Source organism: Monopterus albus, unplaced genomic scaffold, assembly GCF_001952655.1.
Source record: "Monopterus albus unplaced genomic scaffold, M_albus_1.0 scaffold23.1, whole genome shotgun sequence".
NCBI classification, from domain to species: domain Eukaryota; kingdom Metazoa; phylum Chordata; class Actinopteri; order Synbranchiformes; family Synbranchidae; genus Monopterus; species Monopterus albus.
In genome coordinates this window covers 594,894-603,875 of record NW_018127903.1, presented here as the reverse complement: position 1 = coordinate 603,875, position 8,982 = coordinate 594,894, and positions in this window count along the sequence as shown.

The window sequence follows — 8,982 nt, the reverse complement described above, 5'->3', positions numbered from 1 at the left end:
CCAAATGCAGGTGTGAAAAACTTGTTGCATCATTCCCAAAAAGACTCATGGCTGTATTAGCTCAAAAGGGTGCTTCTACTAAATACTGAGCAAAGGGTCTGAATACTTATGACCATGTGATATTTCAGTTTTTCTTTTTTAATAAATCTGCAAAAATGTCAAACATTCTGTGTTTTTCTGTCAATATGGGGTGCTGTGTGTACATTAAAGAGGAAAAAAATGAACTTAAATGATTTTAGCATATGGCTGCAATATAACAGAGTGAAAAATTTAAGGGGGTCTGAATACTTTCCGTACCCACTGTATGTTTCAGTCTCAGAGCTTTGGAAAGATTTCTCATCTCAGGTAAAACTTCCTTTTAGCCTTTTTAGTGTTTCTGGTGAAATGACCATGTAATGATTAGCCTGTCAAAATAAAACCAATGGCATCTGATATTTCATTGATAAATTTAGGTCACAATTTAAGTGTGAGGATTTGCTGCTTTTATCATTTTACCTTTCATCTCAGAGATTTCAATAACAGGTTTTCTACTGCTGTTCTAACAAAACGGCTGTGAAGACATTACTTGGGACTTTTGCAACTTGCTGTGATGCTGTGATTATTTGTTGATTTTTTTTATTTCTTTATGGATTAAATGACAAGTCAAATTCTAATCAACAGGTTAAGTAATAGTAAAATATTCATTACCTGCAGCCCTACATTATACAGAAGTGATAACATGTGGTTTCACTGTGGTAATTGCCATTTTGCTTTATGATTTGTGGTCCTAATGACAATAAATTCTTTTTACTGACAGAGTAAATAATTTACTCTTTTTTTATAGTCTTGTCATGCCATTAGACTCCAGCTTCTTGCACTGAAGTAATCAATGTGGATCACACTGACCTCAACAGTGGCCCACATCCTTTTAGTCAACTACAACCACACAATCCTTACCTGTTAATCGTGATCCTGCATCATTATAAGGGTGGGGAGGTAGGAAATAGAAAATGCCTCAGTTTTAACTGTTGCCATTATTTTTCTTTGAGTGACAAGCATCATCTTGATTATAAAGTCTAAATGATTCGAGTCATTCAGAACACACAAATTCAGTGGTGGAATGTAAATATATGCCTCAAGTACTTAACTTTGAACACTAAGTGCAATTTTAGGAACTCACACTTGACTATTTCCATTTTATGCTATTGTTCTTCTAAATGTTTTTCATTTTGGAGAAATCTGACAGCTATAGTTGCTGCTTACTTTAGAGACTTTAATTTATACAGTATAAAAACAATGATAGAATATTTAGCAGTATAGAAATAAGAGTAAATGCACCTTACAATACCACTTAGATATTGATGCATCAGTAAATATTTATAACAATGACAACAACAAGGGGGCATTCTATGTGAAAATGAGTAATTTTACTTTTGATATATTTTCTGATAATATGTAAGAATGAATATTTCTGGCACCATTTCAAAAAGGGAAGAGATTGGTTTTCAGTGATTTCTTTTGTTTTAGGGTCCTATAGCAGCAAACTACTAACAAGACTGAGTCATGGATTTATCACAGTTGCTATGAGATAAAGAACTGTGTAATGTAATGTGCTTATAATAGAGATATATCAACACATGTCCAGTGAGTGTGTGAGTAACAAACAGTGTAAATACTTGAATGAACATGTGTAAAACTGTGGTTTATAGCATGAGACAGATGGTAAGAGCCTCTGGGCTGTTGATTTGAAAATGCTCATCAGAAAGGCTGCTCTGCAGCTGTCTAGTGTTTATCTCCTTCCTTTCTATTTATCTGCGTGCCAGTTTCTCTTTGGCTGTCCTTCTCTTATTTGTTTCTCTGCAAACTGGCCGGCACAGATCCAGTGATCTATACCACAGTGGGCTGTTTTGATCTGAAAGTCAGTGTGTCCTGACTCGCACACTTTGTGAACCACTGCACTGATCTTCAAATCAGATCATTAACCACAAACACCTTAAAGAGTTCATTATTTGATCCAAGTTGATACCAGTGAAAGAAAACTACAAATAAGCCCAATCCATCTACTCATTCATCTGTTGTTGTGCCCATCACACCTCCACTAATCCCTCCATCTCAGAAGAGCGTATTATAGCTTGGGTGATGTGACTTCATCCAGTTAAGATTAGACATGGTGCCTGAGCTCTAAATCAGTCACTGCATCACTCCATTGGTGGAATTCATTAGACAGCAACAAAGTAAATTTTTGCATTTTCCAGTGGTAGTTGAGATAAAAAAGGGTCATTGAACTTGACACTGGTAATATATAATGATCAGGAGAAATATTACAGATAGAGAGATTACTAATAAACATATAAAGGGCCACTAATCTGCAGCATGGGAGGAGTTGCATAATCCACATTAGGCTGAGTCATGGGCAGTGTTCACATCTGTGGCCTACTAAAGGATCCTACTAAAGGGTTAATCTAGGTTTAGGACACTACATGCCACAAATGTGTAGGATCTTTAAAAAATAGCTTAATCTTATGAAATCTATAATTTAATATAGTGACTCCAAATAAAGCATTTTAAATAAATGTGTGTAAAAGTGTAAGTGTGTGAAATAGAGAGCGACAAAGCATGAAACCACATAGCTGTTGTTATGAGGCAGTCTGTGGTTAAGCATGAACGTATGCAGTATCATGAGTATTGTGCAGGTATCTTTGCTTAAGAGAAATGCAAAACTGTGTAGAGATGGTACATGTGCGACAATATTTTACTATATTTGTGTATGAATAATTAATGACACAAAATTCTAATGACACTTAATCAGATCTTGATACCAGGATCCCTATAGAGCCATGAACACTCATTTTAATTACACACAGCCATGAAATCCATTTTGAAAACAGCACAGCTCTAATATCAAAATCGTTATTCAGTGTAATCCGGTCAGTTTGAACTTTTATTCTGCCAACAGAGTCCAATTATAATATGAAACAAGCAGAAATAACAGTGGTGATGAAAAGGATCAGTATGCGTGACAAAGCGAGTATGAGTGAGATATAAAGGAACAAGACAATGGGAAAATAAAATAACTTGTATATTTTTATTTTCCTTTTTCCACAAAAACTGTCTCCAAAGGAGCAGACCAGTTTGTCACACTTCCAAAATATAGAGACCTCCAGATATGCTGCTATAGTCACATCTAATGTGTATTCATGACCAGAAGGTACAGCCCTCAAACTGCTGCCATTTAGCAGATGAAAACATTGTTATGCCCCACGTGACCCTCAGTCATTCGTTTTGCATGTATTCTATCCCTCCTCTTGTGTAGAGTTAGACTGCCACCTGCTGGTGAAACCTTTAACATGTGCAGCCTTGAGTTGTAACTATCTGGTATTGGCCTGCAGCAGTGGTTCATTGCTGCATAAACCTTCTCTATTACTGTGCAGCAGAGCATGCTATTACTGCTCTCTGCTGGTATTTCCAGGTAAGGACTATGTGCACTGAGACGTGCCACTGACTTTCAATGAGAACGAAGCACAAAGTTGCCATGTTCTTCTGGCAGGCCATCAATCCATGTACTCTGTTCAGTCCAAATCCATTATGGAATGGGAAATCGAGTAAAGAAAAAACTACTTCATTTCCAATTTTTCACTTTAAAATGTAAAAAGCAAATAAGGGAAAAACACTCTTGTTGCTGTGTAACTGACAACAGCTTTCCTTTTTTTAAAATTGAAATCAAACTTTTGAAAGAGGAAAGCAGAATAGCGTGGTTAATGTGCTCAGTTTCTTTTTTCTGTCTTTATGTGAAAATTGTCAAAACAGACACGTAGATGTTTGGAATTTTGACAGTAAAAGCTCCACTGTGTCTGCTTAGCAATTCAGCAGAATGTCCACCAACTGCAAAAGCGCAGGGCATGATGGGAGGCACCTGACACTCACCTGACCTGAGAGCTGATTGGTTTAGATGCTGGATCAACAACATGACATTTTTTTTAGAGATGTATCAGATGATCTAAAAATCCTTGGACAACTCCTGAGGGTACTATCAGAAGATCTTCACACTGATACCTTCATATTTTTTAAAAAAATAAGGCAAGATTGACATTTTAATCTATAATGGTTGTATGAAATTACAAGGCTATTGTGTCTGTAAAACAAATATTAAAAACAGATGACAAAACAGCAGCAACCTAACATTAAAGCGAACATTTAACAACCTTATGTATTACTGAAATCAAATTTGCCAGACGTTAATATTTAAGAAATGATTAGACAGTTTCATGATGCATGTTTGTTTCCAAGAAATATAGTAGCAGATTTTTGAAGGAGTTTATGGACTTTATATACCGTTCAATGTTACACATGGCCAAAAAAGCTGAATGACAGCCAGCAGCAACCTTATTTTAAGAATTGTTAATTACAATAAATACAACATTATTACTACTACGACTTTACATTTAAGAAGCTGGCACAGCTTAAACTATATATTGAATGTTATGTTTGTTCTCATAAAGAAAATGAACCTGTTGGTAGGATACCCCGGGGCAGATCCAGAACACGCTGGAGAGATTATACATCTCATCTGGCCTGGGAACACCTCAGAATCCTGCCAGAGGAGCTGGAACATGTCGCCGGAGAGAGGGGACATCTAGACTACCTTCCTGAACCTGATGTTACCGCAACCTGACCCCAGATAAGCGGAAGATAATGGGTAGATGGATGGATTTTTGAAGGGAGTTTGGTCACTTTCTATCAGCAAATGAAACAAGGAGCTTATGAAGTGAAATAACGTGCACTGTCCTTGGTGCTGAAGAGAAGAATCCTGAACTATCAACTTACCGTAGTGACTTCAGCATCTAACCCTGTCCATCTTCTAATAACACATACAGTCTGCAGAAACATTCTTCAGCACCACACATTTATTTGTCAGACATCTGAAATGTCTGATGCTTCATTAACAGAATTTTGATAATTGTATTTTTATGCCTCTCCACAGGTGACAGCCATTGCTGGAATATTAATTAATTCAACAATGTGTCAACCTGTACACTTGACAATCCAGTTTTCATAGTCATCACTGCTGTCATTCATCACCTCATCAGGCAAATACACCCGAAGTGAGTGTCCCAGAGCTAATTTAGAGTCGTCTGAGTTGTCTGTCTCTGCCAGGCTTGCTCCCTCCCAAGAACCCCAAACACACTCCTGGCTGGTTTCGCATCTACCGTGCAATAGAGCTCTGAAAACAATCCTATCTACGTATGAAAATTGCAAATATATCCCCACATCAGTAACATCAAGACTTTTAGATTCTCCTGCTGGGATGCCTCCCCACACGTCCAGAACATAAGCACAGAAAAAGCTAAACATTGACTTCACCAGGCCTACTTGAAGCGTGACTCTCCCCCTTAAAACTTTGCAGTGTGAGATGACCCAGAGGCTTAATGCTAAAGTACAATAAACAAATTTTATCAAAATTTGGGTGGTAATAACCTCGACAACAGCACTTACAATACAAAACACAGCTTATGTGTTTGAAAGATGCCCAATTTATCTAGTCCAATTCATCTAATCTAGCCATTTAACTTGACAAATTATCACAAATGCACCTCAGACACTAAAACAGTATTTAAAGTAATATATTATCTGTGGACTGAATAAGCACTTGAGGAAGCCAGTATCCTAGATAGCGGTACAGCCAATTAATCCATGTGTCGAAGTATAAAGCGAGCATACAAAAGAGTAACAGGCAGTCTCAAACCAATCTCACAGTATTTACCCCAATAATCAAAGTAGTATAGGCTGATTAAAATGCTGGACTTATACATCAACTGTACGTGATGCTGGTAAATGGATGAGGGGTATGAAGAAGTCAGATGTTAACAACTAAACTCCTCCCTCTGTAGGACATGAGACGGACAGAGAGAAATACTAGCACAGAAATAGATGGCCATAGTGGGCATGTTAGGCAGGCAGTGAGGGACGGAGAAAGTTAAGATTCTTCACTACTTCCATTATGAGTGTGTCCAGAGGTCCTAGAACAGTAAACCAGTACCACAGCCAGGGGGTAATCCAGTACTTTGAAAACCAACTCCCCCCCTGCTGCACAACTGGAGCCTCATCCCAAGGCTTTTGTAAAAAAACCATGTTTTTTTAATACAAATTTATATATATATAAAAATCTGTTTCTGTGTCCATTTATGGTAACTGACACCATTACCATATGTTGCCAAACTAACTGATTTTTGGATATTTTCTGAAAAGGTTAACAGTTCAATAATGCCACGCAGCAAAAAGAAACTATTCATACCTACTGTATATCCTCAGAAACAGAGAACATCTGGTTGTCATGTGAAACCAGGTCAATACATCCCTTGTTCCATTTAATAGATGTGTAGCAACTAGTTTTATAGTCTATACACAGCAACGCAATGAATCTCCAGTCAGAAAAGCTCTTGTGCATCTCAGTAGTAAATTCCCCAAATTTAACAAGTCTTGGAATACTATGAATTTGTCCTTCCCCTGTGGCCTTGTTTGAACAGAAATATAAACAGAAAGTATGTTTTCTGCCTTAACAGCACTGGAACTCCTTTACTGTGGCTGTTGGGCTGCAACATGAGCTCAACAAACCAGCATACCTGACATTAGAACAACAGCAAAGGCATAACTAATGTCACTAGCTTGGCTAAATTACAAGCTATCACTCACCTTTCTGGCTCAGTTTTCAGTGTCTTTAGGAATCTGAATGTGGTCAACCTGATGTCTTCCTTACACAAGGGATGCCCCCCACCCCCCACCAGTGCCTTAAAACAAAAATACAGAGATAGACAGATGCAGATGAACAGAGGACAAAAACATATGTAATGTTTTAAATAAAAAAATATTAAATATAAAAAGTATTAATATCTAACAAAAGGACTTTGCCCTCTATGACATGTAGCCAAACAACTTATAATATATTTTGGCCTAATATGTCACATAACTTGGAAACTATTAACATTTATGTAAATGTCATATATATATTCACAATATTAATATCCAAAAGAAATGTCTGGGCCCTCTGTCATGTAGACAAACAACATATAATATATTTTGGCCTAATATGTCACATAACTTGGAAACTATTAACATTTATGTAAATGTCATATATATATTCACAATATTAATATCCAAAAGAAATGTCTGGGCCCTCTGTGGGGAGTGTGGACAGACGAGTGAATAGATTGTGAACCTGTAGATCATAACCTTTATAAGCTATTAAAATATATTTAATATTAACATACAGTTAATAAAAATGCATTGTATTAATATCGAACAAAGGAGTGTGCACTGTGCAGAACCATATTGTAACAGCTTTTGAGTCTATAGATCACACTACTTGGAAATTATTGAACAGAGTATTATATTCAAATTAATAATAAAAGTACTAATAATCTGTTAGAATAAACACTATTTATGTCAAATAAGAGACTGCCAAAATCACATTTAAAGTGTATTAATCCTGATACCAGCTAACGTACAAGTAAAAAGGTAATGTAACATTTCAGTTGGACAGTAAGTTAGAGATGGTCCCTAACTTTGTAAGGTCATGTTGTCCTACTCAGGTCTTGGCATTATGCATACAGACGTGAAAGTGGACAACATCATGCTCGTGAATCACCAGGATCAGCCCTTCAAGGTAAAATTAATTGATTTTGGTCTGGCTCTCAAAGCAAGCGAAGCACAAGTTGGAATCACCATGCAAGCACCCGCATTCAGGGCACCAGAGGTGTTCCTGGGCCTTCCCATATCAGAAGCTATTGATATGTGGGGGCTGGGATGTGTCTTAGCATTCCTGTACTTTGGCAACTTCCTCTTCCCTAATGACCCTCCATACAAGACGATGAACGCCATTTGCCAGCTGTTAGGTCAGCCAGAGGATCGCCTCTTAAATGCTGGAACAAAGACTTCAGATTATTTCATCAAAAAATGGTACTACAAAAATCCAAGATGGAGACTAAAGACCAAAAATGAAATTAGGTTTGCAGGTAATAACGATGATGATGACTATTCAGTCGCAGAGTTGAACAGTCGCCTCAATTTGGACGGCATTGTAAAGGGCCAGCCAGCAACAACAGACGCTCTTGAATATGAAGACAGGATGGAATTTTTACATTTCTTAAAAGGATTGCTGCATGTTGATAGTGAGCAGAGACTCACTCCCAGCCAAGCCCTGCAACATAATTTCATTACAATGGCTCACCTGAAAGGTCACAGCAACACATCTTATGCAAAGAATGCCCATAAGTTAATGGCTGTCTGCACCAGCCCAAATGAATCAGGTGAAACAGCTGTTTCTCTGAGCAAGTCCAAACAAGATGGTGTGTTCACTGAGGAGAACTGGACTGCTGAAGAAATCATGGAAGGCTACACGGATGCATACATTTCTTATATGCATGAACTTACAGCCTGGCATGCCCTGCTGTGTGACAATGAGGACAACCGGGTCGCTGAAACAGTCTTTGAAGACGACACCGAATTATCCCCTCTTCATCATGGTGAGGTTTCAGACTGGGTTGAAATGGAGGGTGACTACCTGCAGCTATATACTTGTTATATGGATGAAGCTGCAGCCTGGACTGACTTGGGCAGTGATTCAATCCCTGGTGTGTTCAGTGAGGACAACTGTGTGGCTCAAGCAATATTGCCAGACTTCAAGCCTCATCGTAAGCATGAAGCTTTAGCCTGTACTGAAAGGGAGAGTGACTTAATCCCTGATGTGTTCGCTCAGTGGGACAAGTGGGCAGCTCAAAAACACTTACAAGACCGCAAGCCTTTATTTGTATGGTTTGTTCGTTGAGGAAAACTGGGCTGCTCAAGCAATCTTACAAGACTACATGTCCCCACCCTATATCCACTAATTTTTCATTTATCACATTCATACGGGGCTGTGCTCTCAAATGCTGAGTTGCAAACTGCAAGCTGTTTACAGGAATCTGTAAATATATTCAGTTTATTTATATAGCACATTTAAAAGAGGGC